This window comes from Vipera ursinii (genome assembly GCF_947247035.1).
Source record: "Vipera ursinii genome assembly, chromosome: 3".
NCBI lineage: Eukaryota > Metazoa > Chordata > Lepidosauria > Squamata > Viperidae > Vipera > Vipera ursinii.
The window spans coordinates 79,096,278-79,116,749 of record NC_139516.1 but is presented as its reverse complement, the minus strand read 5'-3'; the positions used below and the strand labels follow the sequence as shown (position 1 = coordinate 79,116,749).

Here is a 20,472-nt window from a genome sequence, read left to right as displayed (position 1 = left end):
TATTTAAATGAGACCTGCTTTTTGAATACAATATTGTAATTCTTGGAGGTTGTAGCTCTTTTTTGGCTTGTTAGATATTTACAATGGAATACAGTCGGTTTTTCCTCAGAACATAATTTATTTGTTCAGTATTGCAACCCTCAGCACTCTCTCTCTCTCTCTCTCTCTCTCTCTCTCTCTCTCTCTCTCTCTCTCTCTCTCTCTCTCTCTCTCTCTCTCTCTCTCTCTTCGGGTTCATTAAGCTGACTTAAAATTGCCAGATGTTGAATGCTCATTTGATTATGTAAGCATTTTTCTCTCTAAAACCTCAGTATTAGTCAGTGCTGTTTTTATTTGTTTTGAATGCCCAGAATCCCCTCCATTAGCTATTGAAATCTGATGCTGCAGTTCTGTGTGCCCTTAAACTCAAAGCCTCTGAAACTTTGCTCTTGAGTAAACAGCATACAGTTGGCCAAAGTGCTAGAGTAACTGAAGCATCATTTGCTAATGCATAGGATTTGATATTGGAAAAACTACAGCTTACTCCTCAAATTAGGACAATATGATAATAAAGAAAGCTTATTTGAGAAACCCTTACTAGCCATGGTTCATACTGAAGTACCTCTGAAAGAATTCGAGCCAACTATTGTCACTTTCTACATATTCATGGCCAAATAAGAATTTTGCCTGGCCAATGTAAATGCCTACAACATGATTGGAGAAATGTATATCTGTTTTCATAACAGAAAATAAATTGCTATTTTAGGCAATCAGAAATCCCAGTTAGTAAATGAAGTTGGCCCGGATCCTTGTGGGGAGAGAAAGGAAGAATAGCTGTTTTTTTGTTATGGATGTTTTCTTTTACTTGCTTCCCTCTTCCTGTGTTTGTCAAAGATGCCCCAAGGGAAGGAAATTTTGGGGACAGAAGGAATATGGTGGATTGGAAAAGAAGAAACCAGAAATTTTCTAATGGTATTCTCTCATTATGTAATATTAATGTTGAGATACTGTTGCTGTCTCTACTACAACCAATTGATTCATTACATATCACCAAGTTGGTGTTGAATATTAACAATGACATAGATAATTTTCCCCCCATAAAGTTATTTCCCTAAATTGGTTGTTCATGTCTTCCAGTGGTGTACCTATTATCTACTACTATTGCTATTACTGTTTTGCCATGGGCTTTGAAAATACAATTGTCCACATATGCTATCAATAGCCACTGCTTTCTGTGCAGCTGCAGTTTCTCTAGATGCTTGACACAACAACAGTTTGTAAATCAGGAAAATGGCCAAGATTGTACACAGAATTTCCACTGACATTTACTGAAGCTAGCTAACACTTAAGAACACTTACAGAGTTCTAAATAATTTTCAACTCCAAGGAATGTGGTTGTATACAGGCAATATTAATCTGTAGTGGTAGATTCAGTGCATATTTAAATTATAGAATTTGCTGCCTTCTGTCGTGATAGTGATCATATATTTTGATGGCCTAGCCCTAGACAAATTAATGGAAAACCAGATTAATAATGGCTAATAGTCTGATGGCCATACTGTAGGCTACTTCCTAAATATTAAGCAGCCTATCTATCTTACAGAACAACAGTAATGGAAGGTTGCTGTATTGATTTCCTGTCCATTCTTACAAGCTTCTTTTTTATAATAGTTTATTTTCCAATTTTACATTTAAGTATTTAAAAAGCAACATGGTGGCTGGGTTAATCAATAGTTCGATAACAAAATCTTTAGTACAAATCTCAAGTTACAACATCAAATATTTCCTCTTTTTCTCTTAACATTTACTGTCTCGTATTTAAGCTAATACAGTTCTTATTATATCAACTCAGTAAAACATCATTATTACATTTATCAATAAATTGTTAGTTTATACATATCTTAATTATTTTACATTCAATCTTCATAAACAATCCATACCCTGTTATTAATTTTTCCCCAATTTTTAGTTTCCCATCAATATTCCAATTTAACCTTTGATATTTATAATTTTCAGGCTTTAGGCAACCAAGATTTCCTATCTCAATTCATAACAGAATCTAATATCCAAAATACATTATTTTATCTATTTGAATATAATCTTGTTCTATTTCCTAAAAGTTATCTATTTCCCACCATATTAAATCATCTACTTAATAATACAATATTCCCTTTAATAAATCAAAACCATTATATATATTACCTGGGTTAATCAATAAATCAAACATATTCATAATATTTTTTTTTTATTTTAGGTCTAATTTTTAAATATTAAACAGATAAAATCCTTACTTTCAACTAATTTCCAAATATTTTAAATCTAATGACCAGAATTCTCCTTATGTCAACTTCTCCCTTTAACCCTCTAATTAATAATATGAAATCCCCTCTAATGAAAACCCCAATTTTCTTCAGCCTTATTCTGGCTTTCTTCCTTTGCCAACTAGGCTTCCATATCAATGCTTTTAGATTGTCAAATAGATCTCCCTCTATTATTATATATGTTATTTGAAATAAAGGAGACCATTTAATTGCCATTTTTTTGGAAGGACTAGCCCATTTGTATTCATTAAGTTGTCTGCCTATTCCAATTCCCCATGATTGTCCTGATATGTTTATCTTCCATTCAATCTGTTCTTTCTCAAATTTCTTCTGATCTATATAGAAAGTCTTTTCCATTTTCAGTGTTGTCACCACTACCTTTTCTGGATTTTCCATTAACTGTATTTGTTGGTCTATTGAGCCCTCTGTCTTAATATTTGATTGTTCCACTTCTTCTGTTAACTTCTGCGTTGTTAGTTCTTTGGTTGTAGTCAAAGTTTGGGTTTGTGTATCTAAGCTGGCATCTTGATCTTTTATGTTAGGTCTTATTTTATCACAAGCTAAAAGAATGGTTTCATGTATTGCTTTCAACATGGAAAGGATCTTTTCCTGGTCTTCATCCATCTCTTTCACATGTTTATAAATAGTCTTTATAGTAGAAATTGTTTGTCAAGCAAGATTTTATAGTCCAAGGTATTTCATCATCTCATATAGTATCTAATATTCCTCACATAAAGAGATAGGAAGGTAATTCCCCACATATAACTCTGAAAGTCAGTAAAGAGCCTTGGTGGAGCAGTGGGCTAATGCCTCCTTAAGTAACACCAGCTGCCTGCAATTAGTGCAGGTTCGCATCCCACCAGGCTCAAGGTTGACTCAGCCTTCCATCCTTCCGAGGTAGGTAAAATGAGGACCCAGATTGTTGGGGGCAATTAAGCTGACTTTGTAATAATGCCGCTTGGGGGTGTGTGTGAAAGCCCTAACAAGCAGGCATATACATAGAATGAAGGCTACTGCTAAGCTTGTAAGCCGCCCTGAGTCTTCGGAGAAGGGCGGGATATAAATGGAATAAAAATAAATAAAAATAAATAAAGATTCACAGTTCAAGTAGGCCAGTTATGCCAGCCACCTGTTCTCTTGCAGCTGAGTTTCTCACAGGTAGTGCCAAGGTCAGAAGAGTCTTATCTAAGGTCTGGGCTTTGAGCCAAGTCTCTTTTAGGAAATAACAAGTTGTAATACCAAACTTTGCTACAAGATGTCACCGATACCATTTAAGGTTTTTTAGTCCAAAATGTTTATAATCCTTTTTCCAATTTTATTTCTTTTTTGTAGATAAAAGCAAAAGTCTCCAATAAAAATAGGAAAAATTTTGGTGTCCAAGTTTCAGGAACATATAAAACCAATTAGATTAAAATTGCTCTTTTAGTGCTTTAATTTCCCTGGGTAGTCAGTTGCCGCTATTCTTAGAGGGTAGGATAGAAATTCCCTTCCCTCTCTCCTCACAGGGGGAAAGATACTTCAGGCAGCTTTTACAGGAAAAGAATGTACTTAGGGTAAAGAGAAGATCGGATCTCACTCAGTTTCATCCGCATTGCTTTCGAAGTGCTTGGTGGTAAGTTTGACTTCGGCTGTTTGCAGCCTAGCAATGGGCCATATTGCTATGGCCGCTTTTTCCTCCGACGGTTTGGAAGGCTGCCCCAGATCGAGCAGAAGGGCTGTCGCCCTCCCACAATCAAGCGGGGGTCCCCTCTTTGCTCGTCGCCCCTACAGGGCGACTTTTGATCCTTTCCAGGGTCCCCCAGTGAAGTGAAACTGAACGCAGAAGATGGAGCTTGTCTTCCAGCGGCCGCAGCGGCCGTGATGGCAAACTGGAAGTCCCATTATTACAAGCTTCTTGAAGTGCCTAAGTAGATGAGTCTAAAAGCTACTTTATCACCTTTTGCTGTTTCCATGAACAATGAATCAAGATTGACTTTTTGATACAATTTAAAATGTGCTGAAATAAGAAACAAGTTGGAGATATGTCACAAGAAAACAATGAAAACCTCTAAAGGACAATACATCTCTGATGAAGAATAGGCACAATTCTTCTAAATTATGATTAAAGTGATTAAATCATATTAAATGGTATATCAGAAGCTAAATGAAAGAATGAGTGGCAAAAGGTATATTAACTTAATTTCATATATATTGTGTATTTGTGTGTGTCTCTCTGTGTATGTACAGTGTATGTATGTATGTATTTAGTCATTTTATATATAATTCCAATCAATGCTGTGTTCTCAGTGTCAACATACCTAACTTTTAAGTATTCAACCTAAAGTACAATATATTAATATTTTAATGGAATATTCAGCTACTTTTAGGCCCAATAGGTCAAGATTGCAGAGAAATGTCTGGGAAGTTAAGAAAGGACGGTCTTCAGAGGAAATGTCAGCTAAGGAAATTGTGGTTTTTCAGACAGAAACTCAGGGGAAGTACTTAGAGTTAGAAGAAATCAACACATCCACATAGTTTCCAGAAAAAAAGAAGCCTCTTTTTTGTCAGCATTTCTATAATTAGCTCTGTGTTCCTTAGCGACATAGGTGTGATGTCTCAGGAATTGGTAGATCCCTGTGCTTCAGATGACAGCTCCACATTGCATTTGTTGCTACTACATTGGATTATTGTTCTGGAGCAGTACAGTATTAAGCAAACAAAGCTTTACTGATGTTTTTGAGTCTGTAATACTAAATTGGACTTTTTGAATAACCAAATTATAAGTTTGCCTATTCCAAATGCTTTGTTCTTGGCACCATAATCATCTTACTGGGTTACCTAGTTTCTACACTTTTCATCTGATACCCTTGCAATTCATTTTTTAATGTTACAATATTAAAGACTTTATTTTACAATAAAGTAAAATACATTATCCTCAGTACACGCACAGTCCTTGTCATCAGAACTAATGTCAAAAGTAATGCCACATTTGAAAATGGCTGAAATTACTTGTGTCTATATTCCAATAGAGGGACGCGGTGGCTCAGTGGGTTGGGATGCTGAGCTTGTTGATCAGAAGGTCGGCAGTTTGGCGGGTCGAATCCCGAGTGCCGCGTAACAGTGAGTGCCTGTTACTCGTCCCAGCTTCTGCCAACCTAGCAGTTTGAAAGCACGTAAAAATGCAAGTAGAAAAATAGGGACCACTACGGTGGGAAGGTAACAGCGTTCTGTGCACCACTGGCGTCTAGTCATGCCGGCCACATGACCACGTAGATGTCTTCAGACAAGTGCTGGCTCTTCGGCTTTGAAACGGAGATGAGCACCGGCCCCTAGAGTTGGAAACGACTAGCACACATGTGCGGGGGAACCTTTACCTTTATGTTCCAATAGAGCTTTGTTTAAGTTAATATCAGAACAGTTACTCTAAATGTTTTTAAAGAACAGCAGTGTAAAATTTGAACATTTTTATCTGTTAGTTTTTAGTTAGTTTTTATGTGATCTAATACCTATTTTCCTTCTTAGTTTGATGGGAGTGTGTTATCAACAAAGATAAAAATATATTTAATTTTTTATTTTAATTATGAGGTTTTAATTATGAGGTTGCAAGTTCTTGTTTTTTCTTCTTTCGATTTTATGGTAGGTCAGAGTATCTGCTTTATCATTTTCCTTTCCATGAATTTGTGTCCCTACTTCTGTTCTTATTTCTGTCCATCACTGCCTTGAATGGGGAAAAAAGAGAAGGAGAAAGAAAACATCTAATGTGGGGTTTTTAAAACAATGTTTAGTTAGATCAAGGCTTTTGAAAACAAGACTTGGTGGTCCATTTAAGGCAATCATTGAGTTAAGCCATGTCACCAAATTTTTATTTTTAGTTCAGAGCTACCACAATTTATTTGATTCATATTCTAACAGGCACTACTGTAATTCCTTCTTCATAGCGTTCACAAAGTATGGTGCTGAAATCAGCTCTGATTTCATTATCCTCTATTCCTTGTTTATAGTGATCTGACTAACACAAAAGAGCACTTTGCATGATCTTAATTGCTATGAAACAGTTCTTCAGGAAGACCCATACCCTCTTTTCAGTTTTATATCAATTTACATCGATGATTTGTTATATTTTGTGGAAATTTTGTCATCTTCCCACATGGTCACCAAAACCATTCAACAACTTTAAATTTCTGGTACTAGCAGATCAAATACTTCATTTTTTCCCCATCACCTTCAAGTTTCCAAGTCAATGAGTAGGTGGAAATGCTGTGTCCTATTATTTGGTTCATTTAAGGTATATGTATATGTATTGATAAGGGATATATGTATTGATAAGAAAACTTAATGATAGAGAGACATAAAATCCCTTCAGACCTACTAGTCCAATTTTTATGTCAGTATTGAATGGTCTCCCTTAATCTGTAATCTGTGGTTCATTATATACAAAGAAAATGCTATGCGAAACTGTTGCGTTATTAAATAAAAGAGCTAGTTTGGCCTACTAGACACTAAGCTAGACACCAGGTAACTGAATTCTAAGGCCACTTTTAGCCATGCAAGCCGGCTGGATGACTTGTGGGTCAGCTCAGCCCAACTCACTTCACAGGGTTATTATGGAGAAAGTAGGACGAAGGAACATTAGGTATGCTCACTGCTTTGAGTTACTTATGAAGTAATAAAGGTGGGATAAAGAAATCTAATAAATAAAAATAAAAGTGCTACGGTTTACCTTAAGTTTACCTTAAGAGATAAAATTCAAAAGTAGTTGAAATACTAGAAAGGACAAAGCAGTCCTTGGGTGTGTTACCTAGTGTAGGTAATTCATAGTGTCCTGAGATATGAAAGCAAAGGATAATGAACTATCATAAGCTATAGCATTGGCATCCTGCTTACATTTTATTGAAATGAAATTGAGCACTAGCGTCTGTTAGGAATTAGATTTATCCACATACAATTTTTGGGGGGTGGGTGGGGGCGGCGGGAATCTTGCATTCCTATAAATGTACATACATCTGGTTGTAACTAGTTAATATAGGAAAGGATATACCGTATATCTCCACCATACAAGTGTAAAATCTGGCATTGCATGTTTCTCAATGCTTTCAGCAATCCTTGTATTTATTTTTAAATCGAATCTGGAATCTCTGAAATGAGTTTGAGATTTTAACACAGTAAAGAAGGAAGTTTGTTCAATGAATATTCTTTTTCATATTAGAATCCAGAAGAAAAGACTTGGCAGCAATGTGTCTCAGATGATCAGATTGGCACATATCACATTTCTAGTATGGACCTGCAGTTGTTTACCTGGAAAGAAATGACAGATTGGGTAAACTTCCTCCCTGGTTAGAATGTTCAGGACTGTAGTTTTAAGCACGCAATGGTGCTGTTTTATTCCACTTAACGAATATTTTAAATTAATAGTACTGAGGAAATACAAAATGAAGCCTCCATAAAATCTTTGTTAAAACAAAGTTTGTTAAAACAAATTTAGTCCAACATCTGGTAAGACTGTATTTGGGGATTCCTCTGTTTATAGACAATACCATGTGTTCTGTTTCAAATAAAGATGTGAATGCTGATCTCTCTTGAAACAGCCAGAATAAACTCAAATGAAATGGAATAAACAAACTACTTTTATTTCTCATGCTTCCAATGTCAATAACTCACGGTTACAGCACTGGTCCATTCGGAATGCAAGATTGTAATTTGAAACCCATCTCATTAGGTGAAAAATGATGATCTTTCCATCCTGGGCAAAGCTACATGATGAAGATGGAGCGAGATCCCCAACCATGCCAGGGTTCATTCCAGAGAGATAGTACAAAAGACAGAGGCAGGAAGTCCTACCATAAAACTTAAAACTCCACCCACTTAACTAAGTAAGCATGGTACTCACTAAACAGTTAGACTACAATTCCCATAAGGCATCTCTTGAGGAAATAACGTTTAACTGTGTAAATGCTACATGTTCTTACATACATTGCTGCTAGTATTAACCCTGTAAATGCTGAATACACTAACACAGTTCTTAATTCCTAAACTAGATATAAAATAGACCAGCTGAAAGTATACTGGTCCAGCACACCATGGGGATAATTGGAGTGGTTGCACAACAGAGATTAATAGTGTGCTCAACATTTACAACAGCAGGTTTGGTTTGCGGGTGGGAAAGGAAGCAGATTCTTATTAAACTGCCAGTGTTAATAAATGGCATCCAAAATGGCTTTAACATAGTGTAAAAACCACTTGCAGTATGTAGTGGTTTGGGGTATATAAACACTTTCCTTGTATGTAGCAGTTGAGAACTTTTGCTACTATCTTGGTAGCAAATGTTTTCCATCTGTAACGCATGAGAGGATAAACTTTGGAAAATGTGTAATTTGCCTGAAACAAAAACAAATGTTTAATTTGCCAAATGAAAATTAAGATGGGAACCATGCATTCTTGTTTATTGTGATTGTTCATGCTTGTAAACATTACAATAGCTTAGAACTGAACCTGATAGGTGATACTGATTTGACTAAGTAAAATGGATGTATAAATTTGCAAGACAGATTCTGAGCAGATCAAATGTTAGGATTTAAAACTGCAGACCACTGAAGACAATGGTCTTGCCTTCTACACACACACACACACACACACATTCAAAATTATAAATTGTACTCTGTCTTTAATATTTATATAAGATATCAAAGTCATACTTGGGTGAATGTGTATTTGCTACAGAAATTTGTACTGAAAAGGAATTAGTATTTAAGATCAACTGGTGTGAAACTACAAATCCTGTACAAATCCTTCTCACCAGCTCAAGGTTGACTCAAACTTCCATCCTTCTAAGGTCGGTAAAATGAGGACCCAGATTGTTGGGGGCAATATGCTAACTCAGTAAACCACCTAGAGAGAGCTGTAAAGCACTGTGAAGCAGTATATAAGTCTAAATGCTATTGCTATTTCTTTGAGTTTTGCTATGATCTGGCTGGTGTACAGCTAGTAAGTTGGTATTAAGGGTGTGGTTCATTAACATTTTGCTGCAGATACCTAGGCCATCCTTTAGAAAGACATACTGTATGACAGAACAGAACCAATCCATTTAGAAAAAAATTAATAAGCTGGTAACTACAGTCTTCCCACATCTGCAGAAATATACAGTTCTTGTTTCTGTTAGCATTCATAGTGTAAAATCAAGTTTCATACTCTAAATATGGTGGAACAGAAAAGAAATAATAATTTGGGGGATATAGTTCTGACTCTTAGAATTAGACTTCTGGCATAGAATATAATTCAAGAAAATATATGTCCCACATTTTAAGGAGCCTAAAACTATGCATATGCTATAAAAGGCAAGTTACTATATTATTCTGATGATGTCATTCCCATGATTTTGGATAATTAAAACCATGCTACATCACATTCATGTTATAAATCTAATGAATAGTCTATTATATAAAATGTGGGGGTATGACTGACAGTGCAGTAGTTAGCTGTTCTATGTCCCATTTTTTTCATATTTGCTTAAATGTTTTCCTCTAGTACTCATCTGTTTTTATTAAAAAGCATTTTATTAAATACAGATAGCAAATAATGAATGAGCTGGGTTAACCTAATGAGAAAGGAAGAAAAAAAAGAACTACCTTCAGTTTGAAGACATTAACCATAAGAGTTTTAGTAGTTAATTCTCCAGAGATAGGAATTTCAATTTCTTGGTTCCAATAATACATTACTGATCGTGTGTGATATAGCTGATCATTTATCTTGCATATTCATAGGCAATGGAAAACTATAGAATTTCACTTGGTTGCCTGCATTGCTGCAATTATCCCCCAAAGCTATCATCCTATTAGTCTGCTTTATAGACAATCAAACTAATATTGACAGGTGGTTGCACTCTGTAGTATTTTCCACTTTGTTTTCCAATCTTTAATCAGACATGATTTTAGTGATTTAAAACTTTAGCATTTTGCATGTATGAAAAGTGGCTCCTGGATTTCTGCTGAGAATACAGTGTTTTATTAGATGTCATGTGATACCAACAGCAGGTTTAAAATCTCTACCATGGGAGTAATGTTGCTCTTTTGTGAGATGGGACGAAATGCTTCCAGACAATTTAAAAAGGGCTCTGTTCTGGGCCCAGTGCTCTTCAACATCTTCATCAACGATTTGGATGAGGGGATAGATGGGGAACTCATCAAATTTGCAGACGACACCAAGCTGGTAGGAATAGCCAATACTCCAGAAGATAGGCTTAAGATACAGGAGGATCTGGACAGACTCGAACACTGGGCGCTATCTAACAAAATGAAATTCAATGGTGAAAAAAGTAAGGTTCTACATTTAGGCAGGAAAAATCAAATGCACAGGTATAGTATAGGTGGTACCTTGCTCAATAGTAGTAACTGTGAGAGGGATCTCGGAGTCCTAGTGGACGATCACTTCAATATGAGTCAGCAGTGTGCTGCAGCTGCCAAAAAAGCCAACACAGTGCTAGGCTGCATTAACAGAGGGATAGAATCAAGATCACGTGAAGTACTAATACCACTTTACAATGCCTTGGTAAGGCCACACCTGGAATACTGCATCCAGTTTTGGTCACCATGATGTAAAAAAGATGTTGAGACTCTAGAAAGGGTACAGAGAAGAGCAACAAAGATGATTGGGGGACTGGAGGCTAAAACATATAGGGAACGGCTGCTGGAATTGGGTATGTGTAGTTTAACGAAGAGAAGGGTGAGGGGTGACATGATAGCAGTGTTCCAATATCTCAGGGGCTGCCACAAAAAAGAGGGAGTCAAGCTATTCTCCACAGCACCTGAAAGCAGGACAAGAAGCAATGGATGGAAACTAATCAAGGAGAGAAGCAACCTAGAACTAAGGAGAAACTTCCTGACAGTTAGAACAATTAACCAGTGGAACAACCTGCCTCCAGAAGTGGTGAATGCTCCAACACTGGAAGTTTTTAAGAAGAGACTGGACAGCCATTTATCTGAAATGGTATAGGGTTTCCTGCCTGAGCAGGGAGTTGGACTAGATGACCTCCAAGGTCCCTTCCAACTTATTATTATTATTATTATTATTATTATTATTATTATTATTATTATTATTATTATTATTAATGTTATTTATTGCATTTATAATATGCCACAATAAAATGACTCTTGGTGCTTTTATAATCATAGAAACAATTATAACAATTTATGTTATACATACAGTGTGCAAATCAACACCGCATTTCCAATTGTTACTAATCAGGGTTTCCATCTTTCTCTGTTTCCAGTGCTTTCATATTTTCCATTATCAGATTTCTCAAGTACGATACAGAATTTGTGAGTGCCAAAAGTAAATTTAAGTAAATTTTTTAAAAGGAAGAAAATAATCAAAACAGTATTATGCAATGAGTATTGTGAATTGTGAATTAAGGCTAAAGCCACACTTGGCCATTAGGTGCTCTCCAAGTGACTTTAATGCTATTGCTCATCCTAGTCTATTTCACAGAGTTATTGTACAGATGAAATTGTACACAGAATACTTATATTTTGCCTGGAGCTCCTACAGAAAATGTAGAATATACATTTACTTAAAACATATATTTTAGAAATCATGATTAAAAAAACAAATTCAGCAAGAAATGTCACGACCCATAGAGATGTCTCAGTGCAATCCATCATTCTTTGCTTGTTTGAAGTGTCCATTAGAAAAGTTAATTATCTAAGACCCAGTTCTTGCTGAAAGCAAAGTGATTTGCATTTGCACTGCTTTTAAGCAACATATGTCAGGATATGCAGCTTAATGGAGGAGGAAGGATGAGTTTAAATGACTGAAATGGTACTGCTTAAAAGCAAATTTGGTATATTGAGATATTAATAAAGAAAACAATGAAAGGTGGCATTATTTACTTACTGCAAATGAGTTTATTTCCTTGCAGTCTTATTTTCAAATATGAATTTGATTTCTGAATTAATATGAATACCAGTAAATTGCATAGAGTTTTTAAGCTGTGAACCATCCTCTCTCCTTTTTAATACACACACAAAATGAATATAATTGAATTAGACTGACTTAAGACTTGACAGCTCTACTTGTTCTTCATTGTTATCTTGAAAACCACCAGTTAGCTTGCTATAAATCACAAACACATGTACAATAAACGAATAACAGAGTTGGAAGGGACCTTGGAGGTCTTCTAGTCCAACCCCTGCTCAAGCCGGAGACCCTAAACCATTCCAGACAAGTGTCCTTCCAATCTCCTCTTAAAAACCTCCAGTGTTGGAGCACCCACAATTTTTGGAGGCAAGCCATTCCACTCTCCTTGATAATCTGCATTACTTCTTGTCCTGCTCTCAGGGGCTTTGGAGAATAGGTTGACCCCCTCTTCTCTGCGACAGCCCCTCAAAAATTGCATGACTGCTATCATGTCACCCCTAGTCCTTTTCTTCATTCGACTAGAGAAGACATGCCCAATTCCTGCAACAGTTCATTGTATGTTTTAGTCTCCACCCCCAATCATCTTTGTTGCTCTTCTCTGTACTCTTTCTAGAATCTCAACATCTTTTTTGAATTGTAGTGACTAAAACTAGACACGTGTGGTCTTACCAAAGCAGTATAAAGTGGTGATAACACTTCACATAATCTTGATACTATCCTTCTGTTGATGCAGTCTAGGACTGCATTGGCTTTTTTGCATTTTGTTGGACAGGATCCCATGTTCAAATCTGCCAAGATCTTTCTGTATCTTCCAAAGTGTTGCCTCCAGCTTAGTGTTGTCTACAAATTTAGATGTTGTCTCCATCCTCTCATCTAAATCATTTATGAAGCTGTTGAAGAGTATTGAACCTAAGATATAACCTTGGGGTCCCCCACTGCATGTTTCCCTCTATGTAGATGTATTGTAGTTCCATTGAGAACCACACGCTATGTGCTGTTGATCAGCCAGTTACGAATCCATCTGGTGGTGATTCTGTCTATCTCACATTTTTCTATCTTATCAAGAACTGGGTTGTGGTCTACCTTGTCAAATACCTTATTAAAGTTGAAGTATACTATGTCCACAACATTTTGCTGATCCACCAATTTAGGCACTATGTCAAAGAAGGCAATAAGGTTTGTCTGACATCTGTTTTTGACAAATCCATGTTGGCTTCTAGAAAGAGCTTTGCTTGCTTTGCTTGTTTCTAAAGTGTCTGCAGATACATTGCCTGATTATCTTTTCCAGGATCTTCCCAAGTATTGATCTTTTTTTCTTGTTTTTTACATGCTAAAAAAAACTTTTTATTACTATTTTTGACATTTGTTGCAAGTCTTAGCTCATTCTGAGCCTTAGCTTTCCTGACTTCATCTTTGCATAGATACTGGCATTCTGCTGTAATTATGTGTCCCTCACAACTAAAATAATCTCTGGTCAATATTGTGTAAATACCATTGTAGTCAAATAATATAATGCACTACTTATGGGGGGAAGGGATTCTGGGTTAAGAAAACTTGTCTGGAGCATCTGAACTGATATGACGTTCCTCCCTAACAAAAATTATACTATTATATTGAAATCATGTTCCTGATTAGGGTATCTAATTTCTGTAGTGTAACTAATTTGCTGATCCCTTCCAAATCAAGAATCGAACTTCTTCTCAATTACATCCCAACTTATCTTTGGCTTTTTGCAGACTTAAAAAAACAACCAACTACCTAGATTACAAGTTAAACCAAATATTCCACCGTGAGGCCTGTATCCATACATTCAGCTGATCCAGCAGTGTACATCTGGCCTCTCTCTGTTTTTAAAGTTTAACTTATGGTCTCAGAGGCAGTTTCATTATATCTGGAATGCTGAACAATTCTTGGCAAGCACCAAGATTTTCTCAGCCTCTCCATCATAGTAACTGAAAAGACATTTGTTGGCATAAAAGGTAATAGGCAAGTTGTGCTCTACAGCAGGGCTTTTCAACTTTTTCACCCATTGGACCACTTTTAGGACATGGCAACATCCAAGTAGCACCAGTCGCCTAGCAAGGTGTCAAAAACTTGATGACACCCCCCCCCAAAAAAGGAAAAAAGTGATGAAGTACAGGTAGTCCTCGACTTACAACATTTTGCTTAGTGACTGTTCAAAGTTATAATGGCACTGAAAAAAGTGCCCCCCAAGCCACAGCCAAGCAAGACACCTGCCTGCCTGCCCAGCGGCGCTCTTCCTCCTGTCCGAGGTTTTCACTGTTGTGAACATTTCTGTTGAGGATTGGCAGCGGGGGTGGGGTAGGGGGTGTTTGGTTTTTATTCCCCCTGACTGCTGGGTGGTTGCAGCAGGTTTTGGTCACTTCACATGACCCTGGGACACTGTGACCATCATAAATATGAATCAGTCGCCAAGCATCTGAAATCACAAGACCCTGGAGATGCTGCAACATTCCAGCTGATCGGCACTTCTTCTGGGCTCAGAGGCGCCAGGATCAGCGCCAAGCTCCAGCTGGAGCCTGGCACTGATCCTGGCGCTTTTGCTGAGCCCTGACAGCCCTGCAGCTCCAGCCGATTCTCGCTCAGGCTTGTGTGATGCTGCCACCAGTTCAGGTTATTCCCTCCCTTGCTACCACTTTTATAAGATAGTCGGGTACCACCTGCCAAGTGCCAATGTACCACAGGTGGTACCCGTACCACTGGTTGAAAATCCCTGCTCTACAGCCTGTAGGATCTGGCAGAGAAATAATTCTCTGGATTTGAGGTTTGATGCAGATTCTAGATTTTCACAAGTATAACTGGTGTCCATATGAATATCCCCATCTATTATCTATAACTTGGTGGCTCTTTTAAGGGATAAGAGTGATAAATTCACCTTCCTTTTTCTATTTACACATCACAGATTTTGATTTCTGCATATTTCTGACACTCTATTATGTAGTTAGCAGCGAAAATGAAAGTCTAACTCAGATCAATCTTATCCTGCTCCGAGGTCATTTAAGTGTAAAGTTTATTTTGCTACTCCTAAGGAATAGCCACGTTTTTATGAGTAGAATATAGAGTCATCTGAGGCCAGCACAGCTTTGATCATGACTAAGCCTGGCACTAGAATCATATTCTAGTATGGTCCCAGGAAATAGAATAGAATGGAATAGAATGGAATAGAAGACTCTTCATCTGATTCTAAAAAAATAAAAAAAAATCTAAAAAATAAACGTCCTCCTCAGAGCAATTTCTGTATTTCCAACTCTGAGATATAACGCGTCTTCCCACGACCTGGGAGAATTGTATTAGGATTGCGTGTGGAGGGGGCTAGGTTAGAGAAGGCTGGTTTAAAGAAACAGCATTTTTTTAATGAAAACAGGAGGTCTTTTTGTAAATCGATGTTAATTGGAAAGGCCTGAAGTTTCAGTGAGTCAGGCAGCCTTTATCCTCAGTTGCTGAGTTGAACTCAAGCCTGGCATGACAGTAGAGTCAGAAGCAAACATAAAACCCTCCTACAATTTTACAGTGTGTTCGTTAACAGAGAGTCAACCAAAAGATATTTGCTAACTCCTTTGCTGATTGGATGATTAGTACTAGGTTCTCCTCATCAAAACTAACATTGACTCAAAAACAGCTGGGACAATTTAGAGTCCTGAAGAACGGACATTTATCAGCAATGCAAATAGCAGTTACTTTTACAGTAAAGATAGTATTTATGTCACCTTACTCACTGGGCCATGAAGCAACTTTGTTGTACTATACTATATTGTTGTACTATACCTTACTCATAGGGCCATGAAGCAACCTTGTTGTACTTCCTATTTTGGATAAAAAAACACACACCTTAAAACATAAAGTAGAAAAGAAGAGTTAACTTTACTTGTTCAATGAATAAATGTATAACTGACACGGGCAAAAAAACCAGTGTCTTACACAAAAATAATTTACAGCAGATTGACAAACTACAAATAGTCCTAAATATGGGGTAGTTTCCTGATAGTAAGCTAGTAAATTTAGGTCTCAGATACTGTCCACAAAGCTATGCTTCCAGAGTGCAATATTTATTTGGATGGTTCCATCAGCCTTTCTTCCTAACCACAGTAATGACAAAATGACAAAACGTGCATTGTGACATTACGATTGCAAGCTCCACTCTTTAACACTTGCACCACCACATCACACATGAGTACATGAAGAACAGGTCTGGCATCACTCTGCGTGCCCCATCCCCCTGCCTCATGGAGACGCCTACAGTTGGTCCTGGTTTAGTTCAACAGTTGCTTCACTTTGCTCAAAGTGGACGTGAAGGCAGTAACCCCGTTTGCTTAATCATATACCTAGCTCAACCTCTTTAAACAAAAGATGAGAGGACGTAGAGAAATCCCAATGAAATGGGATTTTATCTAAGGCTAATGCAAAAAAAAAAAATTAGCACGGAGCAGAGAGGATCTTTTTCCTGTTAAAGCCTACGGTCTGTTTCTCAGTATTTTTCTTCTAGTTTGGTTGGGGAGAAAACCTTGAGTTGATGTACTGAATTGTAGTTTGTCTAAGTGTCTAGTACCTGCCAATGGACTAAAATATTTCATTTAAAACACAGGATGTGAATTTATCAGGCCAACTGCCTTACAAGCTTCTTTTTTCCCAACAGTCTCTAAATTAGTTTTCGAAAAGTGATGCTCCTATGTGTTGCTCATTGATCAGAGGAATGTTTTTAGCTTTATTGTGCAAGAGCCAGAAATTAATCCTTTACTGTAAACTCTCTCTCTCTTTTTCTGTTGATCTTAACAAAGAAAAGAAAACAGATCTATCCTGTACTTTATGTAACTTCCTGGTTGCTGATGAAAATAATATTGATCGTGTGCTGTGCTGCTAAGTGTCTTGTTATCAGCTTTTTGGTTTATGATGTTAAAAAGAAAAGAGAAGAAGGTGTCAAAAAATCTGATCACGCCAAGAAACTGATGGTTAGATACTAAGAGCTGTTTCATAATGCAAGAAAATATCAATATGGCTACCCATCTATTGTTCTGAGAATGAACACACATTTCCCTTCACTGATTGAATATCTATAGGAGTCTAAACTATAGGAGTCTAGACTAAAATGTTCCTGAAAGTGGAAGAGAAATTAAATTAGAAAAGAGAAGTGGCTCATTTGATGGGGGGAAGGAACGGAGGGAGGAAGGAAGGAAGGAAGGAAGGAAGGAAGGAAGGAAGGAAGGAAGGAAGGAAGGAATCAGTTAAGAAAAAGCAAAAGTCAGAAAGAAAATAAAAATGATTATCACCTGCTACATGTGCAGAAGCAAGACAAAATTCTGGACATTTCATTGCCTGCACCTCACCATGATACTATACAAAAATCTTCCAAAGATGGAAAGGAAGGGAAAAGAATTAAACAATTAAACAAAATAATTTAAACAATTAAAGTGCTGCTTGTGAATCTGCTCCCATTATTGTTGCAATAAAGTTTCTACAAACTTTATTTGGTTCAGGTTTTAACGGAATAAGGTATACGAAAGGTGCAAAAGAAACAACCTAGAAATAATAAGAGTTCTGCAGCCAGATCCACTCAATTCTTTCTACAGTATTGTACTTTGTCAAATGTTTTTCTGGATGGTGGACAACTCTCAGCAGTGGGAAACAGGTAAAGTCAGAAGTATTGACTAATTGCTTTGTTTATCACTCGCTACATGCACAGAATCAAGACAGAATCAGTGGAAGAGATGGATTGATTACATCCAGAATAAATATGGGACTAAAAAGTTTCACTTAGCATTTGAATAAGTAGCGGATATATATGATGTATAACTAGCTTGTAGTTATTTTACTAAGAGTTAAAGTGCGATAGAATTTAATATTTTATTGTTGTTTGCATATTTCAGATTATATTTGTTTGTATTTTTATACCCTGTATTTTGCTCTGGGAAGTCGGGGAGGGGGGAGAGGAGGGTTGGGGGGGTTGGGGAGAGGGGAGGGGGAGGAGGGGGGTTGTATTCAAAAATGTATTGTAAAACTTTTCAATAAAAAAAAGAATCATTTGGCAATGAGTCAAAACAGATTCAGTAAAGGCAGCCTATCAACAAAGTGGGCAGCAAATTTGATGCAGTATGTTTTTTGGCAATTTCAGGGATCAGCAATGGGAAAAGACCCATTGTCAAGGCACATGTAGGGTAATTAAATGTATTGCCTTAAATTCTAAAACAGGTTATTCTAATCTAAACTCTTACTCAAAATAAAGAAAACAAAGTCATCATTTTTTAAAAAAACCCAATTGAATTGGGGAAATAGGAACAAGAATGTTTAGTTCAAAGACTTATTCTCATAACCCATTTTTTTAAACACTCCAGCCTTCCACAAATCTTAAGATTTCGGATGTGTAGGGACACTAGAATGTCCCATTTTCTCAGGAATTTCATAGTTCTAATACTTTTGGATGGCACCAAGATGGAAAAGGATCAGTCTATTTGGAATTGAATGTTTAAGAGCCTTCTTAAAGAATAATATAGTTCGTTTTCTGATAACTCAGGAATTCTGGGAGTTGAAGTCCATGAGTCATAAAAGAGCCGAGGTTGCCTACCCCTGACCTATACTGAATCAGTGGGTGGGAAATGTGTAACCTTTCAGATAGGCGAGAATTCCCAGCATCTCTCACCCATATTACTGGGGCTGCTGGGAGTGTGTGCGCCAGAAACATGTGGAAGATTTCTTCTCCCTTCCTTGTGCCGAGTAGTTCTATTTTTATTTCCAATATACAGTTGCTCTACGACTAAATTACCTGTTTAAACTTTTTTTTCCTTTTCCTTTTCAAGAAATGACCTCTGTTTAACTATCGCCCTCCGTTTAACGCGGTCATATTACCCATTATGGATTATATCTGGAATGAGTGCGCCTGGAATGGCTGCAGCTGCATTGGCTCTTGAAGGCGAATACTTTTGGGAGGGATAGTAAGGGCTATAGGCCACATGATCAGGAAGATTTTAATGTGTTTGAGCAACATGGTGGAACTAAGGTAACATACGACATACGACCAAAAATCTTTGCTGGCATGGCGAGTTTCTAATTGTTTTGGAACTGTTGGTGAGACCGTTAAAAGTCGTTGGTGCTGTTTGAATTTGTTCTACCAGCAGCAAGATCTGACTGGTGGCCCAGTGATGGATTGTATTGCAAATCAGGGCTGTTTCCAGAGGAGGCAGAGGAGGAGAGGACCTGGAGCTTATGGAGCGAAGGAACTGGATGAGGCTGTCGGCAGGCCCAGAGGAAGAGAGAGAGGCTTTTGGAGGAGTTGGTGGTGGGTGGCAGCGTGCTCCAGGGGCGAAAAGAAGCAAGGCCCCTTTAAGGAAAAGGTGGAAGAGTCAGGATCAGAAAAAGGAAAAAAGGCGAGGTTGTCAGAATACAAGCTAACTTGAGGGCTAATCCACATGGAGCCCCATTTCCATCTGTCCTGTTTGCCATCGTTCACTCCCTAGAGACTAAAATGGACAATGTGAAATTTGAGCGGGCCACGAACAAGGAGTATATATCGGAGGTGGTGACCCATTGAGAGCTGTATGCAACGAAATTTCATTTTGATGTATGCCGATTGGTGTACATTCAAAGTGACAATAAAATTATCATCATCATTATCATTATTATTTACCAGATCTAATTTGTTACGGCATCAGCCTGCCTTGCACCGACTGATTGATTTATGTGACGTTTGGGCGTTTGGAGCCGATAACGAATTCCATGCACTTTTATTGCAATGACTACCCAAGCCCGGGAGTACAGCCCGCTCTGCTCCGTGTTAACACGAGGAGGTTTTAGAACGGGACAAAGCGCGTCAATAAGAGCAGGACGGGGGTGCCCGGCTTATTAGGAGGAGGAGGAGGAGGAAGGGGCTAGTATCTCTCCACACGGTTTCCCCCGAAGCGTGTGTAACCCAGCGGACGAGCGAGAGGGAACTCCGACGGCGAGGGCCTTTGAAACGCAGCCAGCGCCGCCGCCGGGTCCAGTCTCGGGGCTTGTCCCGCCCGGAGCAGGAAAAATGCAGAACCGAATCCCAGCCACCCGGTGCCGACTTAGCAGAAGCCAGCGCTCGCTCTTGTAGGAACGGAAGGAAACCAGTCCTCGTCCCGGGAAGGCCGTGGGAACGAGGCAAGAGACGGGCAGGGGCTACCCAGGGGAAGGCAACCCCGGTTCTGCAAAGGTTAACCTCCCTTCCCCACGCCCCGCCCCCGGCGCCGGAGGAGCCCGCCCCCGCCCGGCCGCTGATTTAGCTGGTGCCGTTGCCTTGGCCGCCGGTTTG

General features: G+C 38.1%; 1 long non-coding RNA gene across 1 annotated transcript; it reads right to left on the bottom strand.

The window, feature by feature from the left end:
- Positions 1-7,142: 7,142 nt before the first annotated feature.
- Positions 7,143-8,073, bottom strand: LOC310639418. The gene is made up of 2 exons (XR_014492302.1): positions 7,938-8,073; positions 7,143-7,574 (listed from the first exon to the last, which is right to left on the bottom strand). It is a non-coding gene; the product is annotated as an uncharacterized lncRNA (long non-coding RNA).
- Positions 8,074-20,472: the final 12,399 nt, after the last annotated feature.